The sequence below is a fragment of the Pseudophryne corroboree genome, chromosome 9, assembly GCF_028390025.1.
Source record: "Pseudophryne corroboree isolate aPseCor3 chromosome 9, aPseCor3.hap2, whole genome shotgun sequence".
Lineage (NCBI taxonomy): Eukaryota > Metazoa > Chordata > Amphibia > Anura > Myobatrachidae > Pseudophryne > Pseudophryne corroboree.
The window spans coordinates 329,866,877-329,887,711 of NC_086452.1; positions in this window are offsets into that span (position 1 = coordinate 329,866,877).

A 20,835-nucleotide genomic window follows, 5' to 3' on the forward strand; every position below is an offset into this window, starting at 1 on the left:
AACACTTGTAGCCCCCAAACAGAAGATGCGAGACAATGCATCTGCGTTGGCCAATTGTGTTCCCGGTCTATGTTCAACAGTAAACTTAAAATCCTGCAACGCTAGAAACCATCTAGTTACCCGAGCATTCTTGCCTCTATTTACATACATCCATTTTAAAGGGGCATGATCCGTCACTAGTCTGAATTGTCTACCCAAGAGGTAATATCTCAAGGTATCTAGTGCCCACTTAATGGCCAAAGCCTCCTTTTCCACAATGGCATACCTTTTTTCATGCTCATTGAGTTTCCTACTCAAATAAATGATAGGGTGTTCGTCCCCATCTCTGGTTTGGGACAGCACAGCACCTATCCCTACCTCTGAGGCATCTGTCTGTACCACAAATTCTTTTGAAAAATCTGGTGTTATCAACACCGGTTGTGAACACAAAGCCACTTTTAACGCTTGGAACGCCTTTTCTGCATCAGGGTTCCATTTCACCACATTTGACTGCTTCCCTTTGGTAAGGTCTGACAACGGCACCGCTGTGGTCGCAAAATTGGGAATAAACCGTCTATAGTACCCAGTAATTCCCAAAAAAGCCCTTACCTGTTTTTTATTCACTGGACGAGGCCAGTTTTGAATAGCATCAACTTTATTCAATTGGGGCCTAATCAGACCTCTGCCTATGGTGAAGCCCAAGTATTTGACCTCCTCCATTGCGAGGCAGCACTTCTTTGGGTTAGCAGTTAACCCTGCCTCTCTGATTGAGTCCAGTACTGCTTGTACTTTAACCAAATGGGACCCCCAGTCTTTACTGTGAATTACCACATCATCCAAATAGGCAGCTGCATATTTTCTATGGGGCCTCAAAATTTTATCCATCGCCCGTTGAAAGGTTGCTGGAGCCCCATGCAACCCAAAGGGTAACATCTTATACTGGTACAGCCCCTCCGGAACCGAAAAGGCTGTTTTTTCTTTGGCGCTATCAGATAAAGGTATTTGCCAGTAACCTTTGGTCAGGTCCAATGTGGTGAGAAACCTGGCTGTTCCCAGCCTTTCTACAAGCTCATCCACACGGGGCATGGGGTATGCGTCAAACTTGGACACCTCATTTAACTTACGAAAGTCATTACAGAAGCGTATGCTACCGTCGGGCTTCGGGATGAGCACTATGGGACTGGACCACTCACTGTTAGACTCCTCTATGACTCCAAGTTCTAACATGGTTTTAACTTCTTTAGAAATAGCTTCTCGCTGAGCTTCAGGAATCCTATATGGCTTTAAATGAACCCTGACCCCTGGTTCTGTGACAATGTCATGTTTTATTATGGTCGTTCGGCCAGGCAGCTCTGAAAATACCTCCCTATTTTGGATGAGAAATTCTTTAACCTGATTGTTCTGATCAGCTGATAATGTCTCTGACACCTTCACTGCGGGAAGCAACCGGGGTGAAGACACCGAAGGGCAAGGCTCCGCTGACAGAGACAACCTATCTTTCCAGGGTTTGATTAAGTTAACATGGTAGATCTGTTCGGGTTTTCTCTTTCCCGGCTGGTATACTTTGTAATTAACCTCATTCACTTTTTCCCTAATCTCAAATGGACCCTGCCATTTAGCTAGGAATTTGCTTTCGACAGTGGGTACCAAAACAAGAACTCTATCTCCAGGAGCAAATTCCCGTATCTTGGCACTCCGGTTATAGACCCTCTGTTGAGCACTTTGGGCCTGTTCCATGTGCTCTCTGACAACAGGTACCACGGCTGCAATCCTATCCTGCATTTGTGTTACATGCTCAATAACGCTTCTATAAGGAGTGGGCTGTCCTTCCCACGTCTCTTTGGCAATATCCAACAGCCCTCTGGGGTGTCTACCATACAACAAATCAAATGGAGAAAACCCCGTAGAGGACTGAGGAACTTCTCTGATGGCCATTAACAAGTAGGGCAACAAACAATCCCAGTTTTTCCCATCTCTCTCAACAACCTTTTTTAACATACTTTTTAATGTTTTATTAAACCTTTCCACCAACCCGTCAGTTTGGGGATGGTAGATGGACGTCCTGAGGTGAGTGACCTTAAATAACTTGCACAATTCTTTCATGATCCTTGACATAAATGGAGTACCTTGGTCAGTCAAAATTTCTTTTGGTATTCCCACTCTACTAAATACCTGCACCAGCTCCCTAGCTATCGCCTTGGTTGTGATAGTGCGTAAAGGGACAGCCTCAGGATATCGAGTGGCATAGTCCATAATTACCAGGATATACTGATGGCCCCGAGCAGACTTTAACAAGGGCCCCACGAGATCCATGGCTATTCTGTCAAACGGGACCTCTATAATAGGCATGGGAACTAGTGGGCTCCTGAAATGGGGTCTAGGGGCATGATACTGGCATTCAGGACAGGAAGAACAATATTCAGACACTTCTTTATAAACCCCTGGCCAAAAGAACCTTTGTAAAACTCTTTCAGTGGTTTTTTCTGCCCCTAAATGTCCTGCGGTAACGTGACTATGAGCTAAATCTAGTACCGTTCTCCGATAAGGCTGGGGAACTACAAACTGTTCCACCACATCCTCACCCCTTTTGACAATGTGGTACAAGAGCTCATTACAGATGGCCATGTGGGGATACGTAACCCTGTCACCTGGTACCACAGGTTCCCCATTAACAATCTTAACATTCTCTCTAGCCTTTATTAAGGTAGGATCCTTTAACTGTTCAGACGCAAACAGATCCTTCTTTACCTCCAGGTCAGGCACGCTTTCAGTTCTAACTACTATGTCTCTGTTCCCAGCAAGAGGGTCCTCACTGGACTCCCCATCTGTCACTTCCCCAGCCAAACTAGCAAAAGGCAAAGGGCCAGAAAGTTCCGAAGACCCACGTACATCCATAAAATCACCGGTATTATCAACTGGCTTTTTACTTCTCACATCTGTAGATAACCGTGATTCCCACAGTTTCCAAAAATGAGGAAAATCCCTCCCTATTATGGCCTCATGCACCAAGGTAGGGACCAGTCCCACTTTAACTATTGCTGACCCACAACAAGTTTCTATATTCACCTCAGCAGTGGCATAATGTTGGGTATCCCCATGTATGCAAGTTACCCCAATAGGTATTTGCTGGACCTTTAAGGGGTTCACTAACCCAGCTTTCACGAGGGTAACTAAACTTCCTGAATCTAGCAAGGCCTCTACCCGGTTACCCTCTAAGAACACATCACACATTTGTTTTTCCAGCTCAGGTGAAGGTACCACAGTACAGGCTAACCTAGCAAAGAAAGACATTCTGCGACATTCAAAGGCAGCATCACATTGCATGGGTTCTTGCGTGACTGGGCAATTGGCAATAACATGACCTGGCATACCACACCTAAAACATTTAATCACACGATTATCAACCCGTTTGGGCAGCATAGACCGTTCTAGCCCCATTGGCCTGTTTCCAGGGCCAGTGTTTACAGTCTCTCCAGCCTTGCGTTCTCTTAACCGCCCAGCAACGTTTTCCCACGGAACAGTCTTACCAGTCTTTACTGAAGGGCGCTGTCGAGGATCTATGGGTTGCTGGGTGGTCATCAGTAGTTCCTCTGCTGCCAAATACCTCTCTACCATGTCCACTAATTGGTCAGCAGTACCCGGGTTTCCATGGCTCACCCACTTGCGCAGGACCATGGGCAAAGATCTCAAGTAGCGGTCCATGACGACTCTTTCCACCATCTGGGGACCAGTTAATGTCTCTGGCTGTAGCCATTTTTTTGTTAGCTGAATAAGGTCGTGCATCTGGGAGCGCGGAGGCTTCTCCATGGCGTACAGCCAACGGTGCACCCGTTGTGCTCGTACTGACAGCGTGACTCCCAGGCGGGTCAGGATCTCAGTCTTTAGTTTATCATAGTCCCGAGCCTCAGCAGGGCTTAAATCAAAGTAAGCTTTTTGGGGCTCACCTGACAGGAAAGGTGCCAGCAGACTGGCCCACTGTGCTTTCGGCCAGTTCTCACGCTCGGCAGTCCTTTCAAACGTGGTCAGATAGGCCTCCACATCATCAGCCTCTGTCATTTTCTGCAGGAAGTGACTGGCCCGTATAGAACTAGAGCTGGTTGGAGCACTGACGGCCACATCTCCAACCCGAGCTGCAAGTCTCTGCACCACTTCTGCTAAGGCCTCTCTATCCTGACGCTGTTGCCTGTAAAGTTCATCAACAACTGCCTGCTGTTGTCTCTTATTTTCCTCCATTGCCACCTGCTGCTGTCTGTTGGCCTCCTGCTGTAGTCTCCAATTTTCCTCCATTGCCACCTGCTGTTGTCTCCTATTTTCCTCCATTGCCACCTGCTGCTGTCGGTTGGCCTCCTGCTGAGCCGCTGTAGCTTGCAGCAAGGCTTTAAGCAGATCCTCCATGTCGACAGATTTTTCAGGCGGCTTTGTAGCTGCTTTCACCCAGGACATATATCAAACCCTCAGGGGTGAGTCTCAGTAACTTCACACTGGGCTGTATCTGCATAAACCACCGTTTTCTGCAGGCCTCACAAAGCTGCTGCTTTCACTTATGCGCAGAACGGTGTGCTCGCATTCTCCACCAAGTTGTAACACTGTAGGGGTGCAAGGCGCCTTTTCCTGGGGAATATGGCCGCACGCAGCAGCTGAGGAACAACACAAGTCCAGTTTCTGGTACAACTGACCCCGGCCAGTTTTATTGAAACAGAAAATAAAACAAACCCCAAAATAAAAATACCTTGCCTGTACGGCACTAACTAAACATAAGATATTCCTAACTGTCACTAAACAAAACACAGAGTTCTTCAGTACATACTGTATAGTTTACTTGCATCAGAAAGCGTGTCTCTCACACACAGATCCTGCAGCCTTCCCAGGCAGTCTGCCCATACTAATCAGGTTAGAAGCACTATAACACTCTTACACAGCTGAAACCCTGATTAGCCCTCTGTGAGGCCAAAGACCCGAACTGGGCCCAATGTCTAGAACTCGCCTTATCTCTCTCTCAGAGCCTTTACCCAGCTTTTACAGCAAACTGAAAAGGTTCAGACAAAACAAAAAAGCATTTTTCCTAGAAGTTAACATTTTCTAAAACATGTAAGACAAGAACCTGGGACAAATATACCTGCCCTCAAACACTATCCCAGTGTTCTTGTCACAATATATATAACACTAATGGTAATGTATGGATGCATGTATTGTAGAATATTTATATAGAATTTATAAGACACAGTGCTGTGTCCGTCACTCACAGTTCTCAGCTCACAGTGTCGCAGCCTAACAGACTAGCTCCCGACAAGGTGACTAGCCCTGCTGCTGATTCTTACAACTGATCTGAGCTGTGCCACTTCTTAAACCCATGGGCCATGCCCAACCAGCTGAATGCCTTCCCACCTCCCATTCCCTGCCCACCTACCGGAGCTTGCTGATTCTAAAGAGGCTATCCAGAGCTGGCTGCAGAGATTGACTCATGAGATGATGACATTGATGACATCATCTCATGAGATCCTAGCAGCGGTGCGACGGCTGGAAGTGACTGTGAGGGACGTCCACGACAAGGGATAAACAGCGAGGTGACACACTCATACATCCCCTGTCCCGGCAGTCCGACCCGCCGCTCGCACGCCTGCCCACTGATTTATATTAAAGGAAAAAAATTATCCCACCAAAAAAATGGCTACTGGTGTGCTCTGGACCAGGCCCCCTGGCATTCCCGGGCCCGGGTAATCTGTACCCCCCCCCCCCTCTCTCGACACCACTGGCTGTATCATTGGCCCTACCCCTCGCTATACAATACCACACAGTGCCCCCAATTCATATCATGCAATACTATAGTGTTCCAGTTCATATTGTGCCCTCCCTCTCTGACCATCACCTGCTCTCTTTTAACTTATCCTTCTCTGCTTCTCCATCTCTACCTCTTAAAGCCACCATCACTAAGCGTAACACTGAGGCCATCAACCATTTCCTTATCCTCCCTGCTCGACTCACTTCTCTCTCCTATTCTCTCTCTCTCCTGTCCTGAGCAAGCCACTTCCCCATACAATGCCTTCCTTACTTCTGCTCTTGACTCTGTTGCTCCAGTGACCACTATTCACAATCGCAGATCAACACCTCAACCCCGGCATTCCAAATTAACCAGATATCTGCAGAAGTGTTCACGACCCACCGAGCCACAGTCAAGGAAATCACACTCACTTCCTCCATTTCAAATTTATGCTCACATCCTACTTTCTTTCTTTAAACAGTTGTATTTCAAGAACTTCATCTCCTCACAGTCTTCAAGCCCCAGCATATCTTCATCACTTTCAACTCCCTCCTTTGCCCACCCCTGCCTCGACTCCCCTCCTCACTCTCTTTCCTTGACTTTGCCACCTACCTCACATCCAAAATTGACTCCACATGTCAGAACATCACATTCCACCAGACCCTAGGCAACCCACCCCCTCCTTTCCTTGACCACCGCTCCCTTTGCATCTTACGACTTCTCTCCTTCTGCCTTTTCTCATCTTGCCCACCTCATCAATCTCTCTTTCTCATCAGGCACTGTCCCCTCTGCCTTCAAACATGCCCTTGTATCCCACATTCAAAAAACTTCACTTGTTTCTAACACTCTTTCCAACTACCAACCCATCTCTCGCCTCCCTCTTGCCTCCAAACTCCTTGAGCATATTGTCTACAACCGCCTTACTGCCTTTCTTTCCTCCCACTCCCTGCTTAACCCATTTCAGTCTGGTTTCCATCCTGTTTACTCCAGTGAAACTGCACTCACGAAATTCAGCAATTACCTCCTTGCTGCCAAATCCAAGGACCACTACTCTCTGCTTATTTTCCTTGACCTCTCTGCTGCTTTCAACATTGTGGACCACCCTCTTCTCCTGCAAATCTCTGACACCCTTGGTCTGCATGATACTGCCATCAATATTGACCTCCAATATAATTTCTATGCTGATGATACTCAGATCTGCATTTCCTCCCCTGACCTTTCACTTTCTCTTCTCACTCGTATCTCCAACTGTCTCTCTGCTATCTCTTTCTGGATGTCCCAGAGCTTTCGTAAACATAAGATGTCTAAGGCTGAGCTGATCGTTTTCCCACCCTCCTGCATAACCTCACCTCCCACAATTTCATTATCTATTGACGGCTCTACTATCTTCTCTAGCCCCTATGTTAACTCTCTTGGGGTTATATTTGACTCCTCCCTCTTCTTCAAACCATAGATTCAGTACCTTTCACAGTCCTGCCATTTCCATCTCAAAATTTTTTCCACCATTACACCCTGTCTCACTCTGGATGCTACTATGACCCTCATTCACTCTCTGGTCATCTCCAGATTAGACTACTGTAATCTCCTATCTGTCCTCCTTGACAACCTCCTCTCTTGACTCATCTTCCTCTCCAAATGTGTCTGCTATTACCCTTTTACAAGCCTTACACTGGCTCCCCCTCCCCTTCAGAATCTAATTCAAGCTTCTCAGACTCACTTACAAAGCTCTCACCCATTCCTCTCCCATTTACATCTCTGAACTTTTACACTCCCACCTTCCATCTTCGCTCCACAAACTCAAACCGCCTTTCTTGCCAACTGATTACCTCCTCCCACACTCACCTCCAAGATTTTGCATGTGCTTCTCCCTATCTTTGGAATTCTCTACCTCTCCTATCAGGCTCTCCACCTCTCTACAAAACTTAAATTGGGCTCTCAATGTCAGCATCTGGAGACTTACCTCCAGTTCTGGTCCCTGAGGCCTTCCTGTTAGCTGGCTGGTGTGACTACGGCAGATAGAATCTGCGGCGGCGAGGTCCTCCAGTACGGCTACCGGGCATCTGGAGGCTGGGGTCCGGGTCCTGGCCTTCATGTACTTAAAAGAGGCCTTCATGTCCGCAACAATTCTTCGCCAACATGATCTCAATCGCCCCTTTCAGGTGGAAGTAGATGCTTCTTCGGTGAGAGTCGGGGCAGTTCTTTCTCAGCTCTTCGAAGATAAGAAAAGTCATCCTTGTGCATATTTTTCTCAAAGATTCTCCCAAGCAGAGCAAAATTATCCTATTGGGGAACAACAGCTGTTGGCCATAAACTTAGCTTTTGAAGAGTGGTGATATTTATTAGAGGGAGCTCAACACCCTATCTATGTTATCACAGATCACAAGAATTTTCTGTACCTCCAGACAGCTCGATGTTTAAACCCACGGTAAGCCAGGTGGGCACTTTTCTTCTCTTGGTTTTCCTTCAAACTCTCTTACAACCCAGGAACCTTAAATCGAAGAGCAGATGCACTTTCTCGTTCTTTTCAAACGGATGATTCACTCGACTCCTCTGAGAAACAATTTATTCTGAATCCGGCTTCATTTGCTTCAACTCATACTGTTCCTTTTCCTCCTCCAGGGAGAACTTTGTGGCACCAAAACTTTGCAGGAAATTGCTTACGAGGGCTCATTCTTCGCCTTTCATGGGTCATACCGGTGGTCTTAAGACTCTCAAGTTCTTTCAATGATTCTACTGGTGGCCTCATCTTAAAAGGGATGTCTTAGAATTTGTAGCAGCCTGTTCCAAGTGTGCTCAACATAAAAGTCCATGAACATCTCCTTCGGGTCTTCTTCATCCACTTCCAATACCTCAAAAGCCTTGGACTCACATCTCTATGGATTTCATAACCGATTTGCCAGTCTCCAGAGGGCACAACACCATTTGGGTCATTGTGGACTGATTTTCGAAGATGGCTCACTTCATACCCCTCATCTGTCTTCCCTCTGCTCCTCAGCTATCCAACCTTTTTCTCAGAGATTTTCCATTTGCATGATCTCCCACAGGAAATAGTTTCTGATCGGGGTCCTCAATTCGTGGCCAAGTTCTGGAAAGCTCACAGCTCTGTTCTAGGAATCAAGTTGAACTTCTCTTCAGCCTATCATCCCCAGACTGACGGACAGACTGAAGGAGTCAACCAGGATCTAGAATCTTTCTTACGGATGTTCATGTCCCCTGCTCAGGATTACTGGATGGATTACCTCCCATTTGCTGAGTTCGCACACAATAACCTATATCATTCTTCTACCAATTCCACTCCTTTCTTCATTAACTACGATTTTCATCCACAAGTTCCTTCCTTCAAATCTCTCCCAGCTCTTGAGGTTTCTGCTGCTGAATCTGCTCTTTGTCAGTTCACCAAGATTTGGGGACAAATTCATAAGGCGCTACTTAAGACTTCCCAGAAATATAAGACCTACGCCGATAAACGGAGGGCTGTTCCTAGTCTCAAAGTGGGAGATCGGGTTTGGATATCCACCATAAACCTCAAACTCAAAGTTCCAAACAAAAAATGTGATCCAAGATTCATTGGTCCGTATCCTATTGAAAGAATGTTGAACCCTGTTTCTTACAAAGTGAAACTGCCTCCCTATTTGAAAATTCCCAATGCCTTTCACATTTCTCTGCTAAAGCCTCTTGTACTAAATCATTTTCAGGCAGCTTTCCCTAAACCTCCCAAGGTTCAAGCCACTCAAAATGAGGAATTCAAGGTTCGTAAGATTTTTGACTACCGCAAGAGGTATGGTCGTCTCCAGTATCTCATAGATTGGAAAGGATATGGTCCGGAGGAAAGATCTTGGGTGGCTGTAGAGGATGTTCATACTCCAAGACTGATTTGTGCCTTTCATGCCAAGAATCCCTCTATGCAGCGTGGGTATTCGGAGACCACCCTAAATGGGCGGAGTACTGTCAGCATCTGGAGTCTTACTTCCTGTTCTGGTCCCTGCGGCCTTCCTGTTAGCTGGCTGGTGTGGCTGCGGCGGATAGGAGCTGCGGCAGCGAGGTCCTCCGATGCGGCTGCCGGGCATCTAGAGGCCAGGGTCTGGGTCCTGGGGAGCGGAGCATGGCAGCCGGAGGTGTCTGTTTCCAAGTGTCCTGTTGCTAGAGTGCGGCATCTGGGAGGCTGAGGCCAGAGGAACTGGCTAGGGAGGCCAATCCTGGACCGTTTTTTCAAACCCGGGATTGAAAAACGGTCAATCCCGGGATTCCCGGGATTGCAGTAGGGACCAGTGAAGGTTGCAGGGAGCAGCGCTGGAGGGAGGGTGTAGGTAGCGGTGCGGGAGGGAGGGTGTAGGTAGCAGTGCTGGAGGTAGGGAGGGGGTAGGTAGCGGTGCAGAAGGGTGGGTGTAGGTAGTGGTGCGGGAGGGAGTGTGTAGGTAGCGGCGCGGGAGGGTTGGTATCGGCGCGGGAGGGAGGGAGGGTCGGTGTAAGTAATAACACTTACTATTAGGCGGGCGGCCGCGGCAGCCATGGACACACTGAAGACGGCGGCATTTCAAATGAAGCGCCGGCCGCCAACCAGAGCTGGCGGACTGGCAGCCAATCAGGGTAGCGGCCGCAGCAGTCGCTCCTGATCGGTTGCCGCTGCTGCGGCAGCTTCCCTGATTGGCTGCCGGTACGCCAGCTCTCATTGGTTGGTGGCCGGCGCTACATTTGAAGTGCCGCCGCGTTCAGCTTGTCCATGGCTGCCACGGCCGCCCGCCTAATAGTAAGTGTTATTACTTACACCCACCCTCCCTCCCGCCCTCCCGCGCCGCTACCAACCCTCCCGCACATGCGCACTGTAATCCCTTGAATCCCTGATTGGAGGCTCCAATCCCGGGATTCAAATCCCGGCATTTTTGGGCCCAAATCCCGGGATCCCGCCGATCCCGGTATTGGCCTCCCTAGTAGTGGCTGTGTGCTGGTTCCACATGTGTCCTCTGGGCAGGGAGCCACCATGTTTTAGACCAAGCCAAGCCAATAGGTATCCCAGTTTGCGCCCAGCCAATCTGGTGCTGTTTTCCCTTATAAAAAGGGGTTGATACTTAGCTATGGTGCCAGTGCTTCAAGTTACTTGCTTCTGGAAGGTGCTCTGTGCTCCCAGGTTAACCCCTGGTATCCTGGTTCTGTGGAGGCCGCCCGGTGGTCAGTTCTGTTATTGCAGTCCTTTGCTTCCAGTCCACCTGCTCTTGCGGTTTAACTGCTGGGTCCTCTATCTGATAGAGGGTCTCCGTTTGCTGTCTGTGCTCACAGTGATCCTCTCTTCAACATCGTTCTTCAAGTCTTCTCGTCATTCAGTGTTCTTCAGCATTGTTTACAAATCACAAGTCATCTCTTCATCCAGTGTATTTCAGTATCATTTACAAATCACAAATCATCTCATTTGGTGTAGTTCAGCATTGTTTACAAATCACATGTCATCTCCTCATTCAGTGTTCTTCAGCAATATTTACAAATCATAAGTCATCTCCTCATTCAGTGTTCTTCAGCATCGTTCACAAAGCACAAGTCATCTCTTCATTCAGTGTATTTCAGCATTGTTTACAAATCACAAGTCACTTCTCCATTCAGTATTCTTCAGCACCGGACATTTTGTTCTTCAGAACTCACTCGGACTTATCTCCTAGTTGTGGTGTATTACTGAAGTATCATTAAAACTGAATTAATCTTTCTCTAACGTCCTAGTGGATGCTGGGGACTCCGTAAGGACCATGGGGAATAGACGGGCTCCGCAGGAGACTGGGCACTCTAAGAAAGATTTAGTACTACTGGTGTGCACTGGCTCCTCCCTCTATGCCCCTCCTCCAGACCTCAGTTAGAATCTGTGCCCGGAAGGAGCTGGGTGCATTTTAGTGAGCTCTCCTGAGCTTGCTATTAAGAAAGTATTTTAGTTAGGTTTTTTATTTTCAGAGAGCTTCTGCTGGCAACAGACTCTGCTACGTGGGACTGAGGGGAGAGAAGCAAACCTACTAACTGCGGCTAGGTTGCGCTTCTTAGGCTACTGGACACCATTAGCTCCAGAGGGATCGAACACAGGAACTTAACCTTGGTCGTCCGTTCCCGGAGCCGCGCCGCCGTCCCCCTCGCAGAGCCAGAAGACAGAAGCCGGCGGTTTGAAGCAAGAAGACATCAAAATCGGCGGCAGAAGACTCCTGTCTTCATATGAGGTAGCGCACAGCACTGCAGCTGTGCGCCATTGCTTCCACACTAACCCACACACTCCGGTCACTGTAGGGCGCAGGGGGGGGGCCCTGGGCAGCAATTGAGTACCTCCTGGCAAAAAGCAGCATATATACAGGTGGGCACTGTAATATGCATGAGCCCCCGCCATTATTTTTACACAAAATCGCGGGACAGAAGCCCGCCGCTGAGGGGGCGGGGCTTCTTCCTCAGCACTCACCAGCGCCATTTTCTCTCCACAGCTGAGAGGAAGCTCCCCAGGCTCTCCCCTGCAGAAGCACGATAGAAGAGGTGAAAAAGAGAGGGGGGGCACATAAATTTGGCGTAAAAACAATATATACAGCAGCTACTGGGTTAACACTAAGTTACTGTGTGATTCCTGGGTCATATAGCGCTGGGGTGTGTGCTGGCATACTCTCTCTCTGTCTCTCCAAAGGGCCTTGTGGGGGAACTGTCTTCAAATAGAGCATCCCCTGTGTGTGTGGTGTGTCGGTACGTGTGTGTCGACATGTCTGAGGTAAAAGGCTCCCCTAAGGAGGAGATAGAGCAAATATGTGTGTGAGAGGGTGTCTCCGTCGACAACGCAGACACCTGTTTGGATATGTGTAAGTGCTAAGGTGAATTTATTGCACAAAAGATTAGAGAACAGACAGGAAATCTACCCATGTCTGTCCCTATGGCGCAGAGACCTTTAGAGTCTCACAATGCTCACTATCCAAAATAATAAACACTGATATCGACACGGAGTTTGACTACGATAATGCAAAGTTACAGCTAAAATGGCAGAAAAGTATTCAATATATGATTATTGTAATAAAAGATGATTTGCATATCACTGATGACTCATTTGTCCCTGACACAAGGGTACACATGTTTAAGGGGAAGAAAGCTGAGGTAAATTTCCCTCCTCTCATGAGGAAAAAGAGCGTGAATCTCCAGACAAGAGAATGCAGCTTCCCACAAAGAATTCTCAGGCAGTATCCTTTCCCCACTAGGGCCAGGATGTGATGGGAATCTTCCCCTAGGGTGTCACGTTTGCCCAGAAGGTAGCCCTAGCTATTCTCAGGGATCCTGCAAATAGCGTGCACATTCTGGTACACTACTCAGACCGGCGATTGTGTCGGCATGGGTTTATAGCGCTGGGGCGGCGTGGACAGGTACCTTATCAGCAGAAATTGAGACCCTAGTATGTATATATATATATATATATATATATGTATATAGAGATATGTATATATATTAAAGATGCTGTCTTAAGAGATATATATAATCAAACATGCCCAAAGAGACATGAGTATACTGGGTCCTAGAGTCAAAGCTATGTCGATTTCTGCTTGACTTGTCCTGTAGAATATGCAATGGACAGATGATGCCAACTTAAGTGGCATATGGAAGGCTGAGGATTGTGTGGAGAAGGGTTCTCGGACATGGTCTCCACGGCTATAGCTGGTAATTCGGATATTTTGCCTTATATTCCTGCACAGCCTATGAAAGCACGTCATTATCAAATGCAGCTTTTCGAACAAAGAAACAAGAAAGTCCGAGATGCGTCCTTTCTTGCCAGAGGCGGGGCCAGAGGAAAGAAGCTGCACAACACAGCTAGTTCCCAGGAACAGAAGTCCTCCCCGGCCTCTGTGAAAATCCACCGCATGTCGCTGGGGCTCCACAGACGGAGCTTGGCCCGGTGGGGGCACGCTTTCGTAAGTTCTGCAACAAGTGGGTTCACTCCCTGTTAGATCCCTGGGCAATAGAGATTGTGTCTCAGGGATACAAGCTGGACTTTGAGAAGATGCCTCCTCACTGACGGCCCTGCCGGCTTCCCCCCACGAGAGGGAAACAGGGTTAACTGCAATTCACAAATTGTAGCTTCAACGGGTGGTGGTCAAGGTTCCCCTCCTTCGACAAGGAGGGGGTTATTATTCGACCATGTGGTAGTCCCGAAACCAGACGGTTCGGTCAGACCCATATTGAATTTAAAATCCCTGAACATATACCTGAAAAGGATCAAGTTCAAGATGGAATCGCTAAGAGCGGTCGTTACAAGCCTGAAAGGGGGAGATTTTATCGTGACTCGGGACATAAAGGAGGCATACCTTCATGTCCCCATTTATCCACCTCATCAGGCGTACCTCAGAATTGCGGTACAGGATTGTCATTACCAATTTCAGACGTTGCCGTTTGGTCTCTCCACGGCCCCGAGAATATTCACCAAGGTAATGGCGGAAATGATGGTGCTCCTGCGGAAGCAAGGTGTCACTATTATCACGTACTTGGACGATCTCCTCATAAAAGCGAGATCAAGAGAGCAGTGGCTGAACAGCGTATCACTTTCTGTGGAAGTGTAACGGCAACACGGCTGGATTCTATATATTCCAAAGTCGCAGTTGGTTCCTACAGCTCATCTGCCTGTCCTAGGCATGATCCTTGACACAGACCAGAAAAGGGTTTATCTCCCGATAGAGAGAGCTCAGGAGCTCGTGACACTGGTCAGGAATCTATTAAAACCAAAACAGGTGTCAGTGCATCACTGCACTCGAGTCCTGGGAAGGATGGTGGCATCATACGAGGCCATTCCTTTCGGCAGGTTCCATGAGAGGACCTTCTAATGGGACTTACTGGACAAAGTGGGCCGGATCACATCTTTAGATGCATCGGTTAATCACCCTATCCCCCGGGGCCAGGGTGTCTCTCCGGTGGTGGCTGCAGAGTACTCACCTTCTCGAGGGCCGCAGGTTCGGCATTCAGGACTGGGTCCTGGTGACCACGGATGCAAGCCTCCGAGGGTGGGGGGCAGTCACTCAGGGAAGAAGTTTCCAAGGGCTGTGGTCAAGTCAGGAGACTTGCCTTCACATCAATATCCTGGAACTAAGGGCCATATACAACGCCCTAAGTCAAGCGGAGACCCTGCTTCGCAACCAATCGGTGCTGATCCAATCAGACAACATCACCGCAGTGGCTCATGTAAACCGCCAAGGCGGCACAAGAAGCAGGGTGGCGAGAAGCCACCAGAATTCTTCGATGGGCGGAGAATCACGTACGAGCACTGTCAGCAGTGTTCATTCCGGGAGTGGACAACTGGGAAGCAGACTTCCTCAGCAGGCACGACCTCCACCCGGGGGAGGGGGGACTTCATCAAGAAGTCTTCGCGCAGATTGTAGGTCGGTGGGAACTGCCACAGGTGGACATGATGGCATCCCGCCTCAACAAAAAGCTACAGAGGTATTGCGCCAGGTCAAGAGACTCTCAGGCGATAGCTGTAGACGCACTGGTGACACCGTGGATGTTCCAGTCGGTTCATGTGTTTCCTCCTCTTCCTCTCTTACCCAAAGTGCTGAGAATCATATGGAAAAGAGGAGTGAGAACAATACTCATTGTTCCGGATTGGCCAAGAAGGACTTGGTATTCAGAGCTGCAAGAAATGCTCACAGAGGACCCATGGCCTCTGCCTCTAGGGCAGGATCTGTTGCAGCAGGGACCTTGTATGTTCCAAGACTTACCGCAGCTGCGTTTGACGGCATGGCGGTTGAACGCCGGATCCTAGTAGAAAAAAGGGATTCCGGATGAGGTTATTCCTACGCTGATAAAGGCTAGGAAGGACGTGACGGCTAAACATTATCACCGTATACGGCGAAAATATGTTGCTGGGTGTGAGGCCAGGAATGCCTCTACAGAGGAATTCCAGCTGGGCCGTTTCCTTCACTTCCTACAGTCGGGAGTGACTTTGGGCCTAGAATTGGGGTCCATTAAGGTCCAGATTTCGTCCCTATCCATTTTCTTTCATAAAAAACTAGCTTCTCTACCTGAAGTTCAGACGTTTGTAAAGGGAGTGCTTCATATTCAGCCCCCTTTTGTGCCACCAGTGGCACCTTGGGATCTTAACGTGGTGTTGAGTTTCCTGAAATCTCACTGGTTTGAGCCGCTTAAGACCGTGGAGTTAAAATATCTCACGTGGAAAGTGGTCATGCTATTGGCCTTAGCTTCGGCTAGGCGTATGTCAGAATTGGCGGCTTTGTCATGTAAAAGCCCCTATCTGGTTTTCCATATGGACAGGGCAGAATTACGGACTCGTCCGCAATTTCTGCCAAAGGTGGTGTCATCTTTTCATTTGAACCAACCTATTGTGGTGCCTGCGGATACTCGTGACTTGGAGGATTCCAAGTTACTAGATGTAGTCAGGGCTTTGAAGATTTATGTAGCCAGAACGGCTGGAGTCAGGAAAACTGACTCGCTGTTTATCCTGTATGCATCCAACAAGCTGGGTGCTCCTGCTTCAAAGCAAACTATTGCTCGCTGGATCTGTAACACGATTCGGCAGGCTCATTCTGCGGCTGGCTTGCCGCCTCCAAAATCAGTAAAAGCCCATTCCACAAGGAAGGTGGGCTCTTCTTGGGCCGCTGCCCGAGGGGTCTCGGCATTACAGCTTTGCTGAGCAGCTACTTGGTCGGGTTCAAACACTTTTGCAAAGTTCTACAAGTTTGATACCCTGGCTGAGGAGGACCTTGTGTTTGTTCATTCGGTGCTGCAGAGTCATCCGCACTCTCCCGCCCGTTTGAGAGCTTTGGTATAATCCCCATGGTCCTTACGGAGTCCCCAGCATCCACTAGGACGTTAGAGAAAATAAGATTTTACTCACCGGTAAATCTATTTCTCGTAGTCCGTAGTGGATGCTGGGCGCCCGTCCCAAGTGCGGACTTCTTCTGCAATACTTGTATATAGTTATTGCTTAAATAAGGGTTATGTTATGGTTGCATCAGGTTTGTCTGATGCTCTGTTGTTGTTCATACTGTTGACTGGGTATGTTATCACAAGTTATACGATGTGATTGGTGTGGCTGGTATGAGTCTTACCCTGGATTCCAAAATCCTTTCCTTGTAATGTCAGCTCTTCCGGGCACAGTTTCCTTAACTGAGGTCTGGAGGAGGGGCATAGAGGGAGGAGCCAGTGCACACCAGTAGTACTAAATCTTTCTTAGAGTGCCCAGTCTCCTGCGGAGCCCGTCTATTCCCCATGGTCCTTACAGAGTCCCCAGCATCCACTATGGACTACGAGAAATAGATTTACCGGTGAGTAAAATCTTATTTTCTTTAGTGTATCGTTCTCAGTCATTGCCCTCATTGCCTACCCCGCTTCATCTTCAGGCCAACTCTTCAATCCATGAGTAAGAACTATGGGGGTTATTCCGACCCGTTCGCATGCAGCGGTTTGTGGCTGCGGTACGAACGGGTTCGGAATGCGCATGCCCGGCGGCCGCGCTGCGCATGCGCGATGTTGCCCGGCGACAGGGGTCACTGGGTTACGTCCAGGACAACGAAGAAAGCAGTCGCAGAGCCGACCGCAAGAAGATTTACAGAAAGAAGGTGTACCTGGGCGTCACCGGACTGTTGCCAGACGTTTTTGGGGAGTGGAGAAGAAAAGGCAGGCGTGTCCAGGAGAACGGAGGGCGGATGTCTGATGTCAAAGCTGGCCCCAGCATCGCTGAGATCGTCGCACAGGGTAAGTATGTCCAGGGCTAGTCTTGTTTTACTTGAAAATTTTTTTAGCTTAGCAGGGCTGCACAAGCGATTGCAGCCCTGCTAAGCTAAAATACACTCCCCCATAGGCGTGGACTAGTTGATCGCAGCAGCAGCAAAAAGTTGCTGGCTGCGATCAACTCGGAATGACCACCTATATTCAGCCACCTTGTTTCTTTCCTTTGCCGAAAGCTGCTCCCCCAGTCAATTGTCAGTCGTCAGATCCTCAACTCAAGCCGAGCGTAACACTCAAGACCTATTCTTCATCAAACCCAGCCAAGTCTCATCTTAACTCTCTATTCCATGCTCTTGTCTGCCCTATCTGTGTCACCTCTGTCTGTCTGCCCTTTCCCTGTAAAATGTAAGCTCTCCTGGGCAGGACCCTCTCCCCTCATGTACTTTTCTTTCTCTTTCTTAGTCTATCATCTACTCCATGCTCCCTACAATGGCATCTAACCCTTGGTTTCTGTCTTCCTGATGTTTATTTCAGTGTCATGTCAGCTGATGCTGAAATGTTTATATACCATGTACCTGTCCTATATTGTCTTGTACTGTAAATTGCTGTATTATACATTTTATATATCTTGTTTTGCTAATTCATGTACTTTGTTAGGCACTGAGGAACCCTTGTGGAGTCATATAAATAAAGAAGAATAATAATTACAATACCCCAGTTCATATTATGTAACATTACAGTGCAATCCAGCTCATATTATACTACATTACGGTGCCAAGTTCAGATTAAGCCACTTTACAGGCCCTTACCATTATAGCATCCACTACACACAGCATTCACTGAAAATGGTATGTCAGCCCTTTCAAGCCTGGCAAAGGGTCCGACTCAGTTGCTTAGCAGTCAATTCTGGGTACTTGGTAGACAACTATACAACCTGTGTCGGGGGCCCCCTAAGACTGTAAGCCCCATAGCAATAGAACCCACTGTACCCTCTACAGCTATGCCCATGAACAGAGGCATGTTAGGTGGCAGAATATGAACTGGCGGCACCAGGGGCGTAACTAGAACTTTGAGGGCCCTATAGCAAAATCTTGAAATGGCCCCCCTCTCCCACGCCATTGTCACTACAATGCCCCTTAGGGGAGCAGGAAAGAGAGAGAGACGGTGAGGAGAGTGAGAGACAACAAGAGTTTCAGGGGGAGAGAGAGAAAAAGAGACAGGAGCAAGAAAGAGAGGGTGAGAGAGGGGTCAGAGATAGAGAGATAGAGATAGAAAAAGGGATGAGAGGAGAAGAGAGAGCGAGGGCATCAGGGAGAGAGAGAGGGTGTCAGAGTGAGAGAGAGTGTCAGAGAGGGAGGGAGAGTGATAGGGAAGGGGAGCAAGAGATAGTGAGAGTGTCAGGAAGAGACAGACAGGGAAAGAGAGAGAGAGGGTGTCAGGGAGAGTCGGGGAGAGAGATAGAGAGAAACACACACTATCAGAGAGGAAAAGAGAATGCTGGGCAGAGAGAGAGGGAGGGAGATACGGTGCCAGGGAGAGAGACAGTATCAGAGAGAGAGAGAGAGAGAGTGTAGCAAGAGTGTCAAGGAGAGAGCGGGGGTAGAGACCGAGAGGGGGAGCAAGCAGGAGATACATTACCTGCTATAGCAGATGGGGGCGGACACGTCATGGTATTAAGCACCACCTCCTAAATTACTGCGAATCGCGACACTGCTGCTCTCCTGCTGGTGCTCGAAGCCGGCGAGGTAGGGACCACCACCCCTTGTCACATCCTTCACACGTCTGCAGGGGGGTGCTATCGGCTGCAGACATTCATCCCGTGGTCGGGGTTGAAGGGGGAGCGGCGGGCCTCGGATGCAGCCCGTGACTGGGTACAGGGGGAGCAGCGGGCCCTGGAAGCAGCCAGGGCCCCATAGCAACTGCACCCATGGTAATTACGCCACTGGGAGGCACTATAGTGAGTCATAATAAGAACTGGGAACATACCTGGGAATAATATGAACAGCGGGCACTATAATGTGTCACAATATGTAGCTTATTGTGGGCACGTTAATGTTTCATAATGTGAACTCTCACGTGTCGCCATACATCAGGCAACGCCAAACAGCGACAAGCTGGTGCAAAAATTTTGATCGTACAGCCATTTGCAAGCTGATTAACATGAAGAGAGCGTTTGGGGGTGGTAACTGACCAATTTCTGTGAGTGTCAGGGAAAACACAGGCGTTCCCAAGCATTTTCTGGGAGGGTATGTGACGTCAGCTCCGGCCCCGATCAGCCTGTTCTTTTCACGCTATAGGAGTAAGTCCTAGGCTGCGTACAGACTGCACACAGTGGAAAAATCATTCGATGGTGAGTGAGGTGCGAACGAATTTGTAGCTGTCCCCTGACTGAGGGACATTTTGGCACAGTGTACACATGCGATCGCACACTTGCACGGGCGAATTTACACTCCCCTTGGGCGGTGACTATCAGATTGCAGGGCAGCAAAATTAGCAGCACAGCAATCAGGTCTGAATTAGGCCCTTTGATTCGTCACTTTCTTGTATGGATGATAGGATATGGGGCCTAATTCAGACCTGATCGCTGGGCAGTGATTTTTGCAGCCCTGCAACCAGATAGTCGCCGCCTACTGGGGGAGTGGGTTCACTACGGCTGTCCGGCGGTCGGGCTCCCGGCGACCAGCATCCCGGCGCCGGGAGCCCGACCGCCGGCTTACCGACAGCTTGGCGAGCGCAAATGAGCCCCTTGCGGGCTCGCTGCGCTCGCCACGCTACGGGCACGGTGGCGCGCGTAGCGCGCCACACTATTTTATTCTCCCTCTATGGGGGTCGTGGACCCCCACGAGGGAAAATAAGTGTCGGTATGCCGGCAGTCGGGCTCCCGGCGCCGGTATACTGAGCGCCGGGAGCCCGACCGCCGGCAAACAGAAGACCACCCGGGGGAGTGTATTTTAGCTGTGCAAGTGTGAAAACGCATGTTCCAACACTTGGACACACCTGCGTTTTTCCAGACACACCCTGAAAATGGTCAGTTGCCACCCACAAATGCCCTCTTCCTGTCAGTCGCCTTGCGATCGCCTGTGCGATCGCTTTTTTCGCACCATCCCATCACTATGAACCGATCCCTGTTGCTGTGGTCCGTCGTGCCTGCACATTGGGGTGCACTGCATACGCATGTGCAGTTCAGACCTGAAGCGCAGGCTGTGAGAAAACACAGCCTAGCGATCAGGTCTAAATTACCCCATGATCCATTATATGATATGTAATGGAAGCTAAATTGTGACCTGCTTGTACAAAATGCCTTGCTACAATTAAAGGGATAGATAGATAGATAGATAGATAGATAGATAGATAGATAGATAGATAGATAGATAGATAGATAGATAGATAGATAGATAGTCCGGTCCCACTCCCCTCTCTGCTGTTCTGCC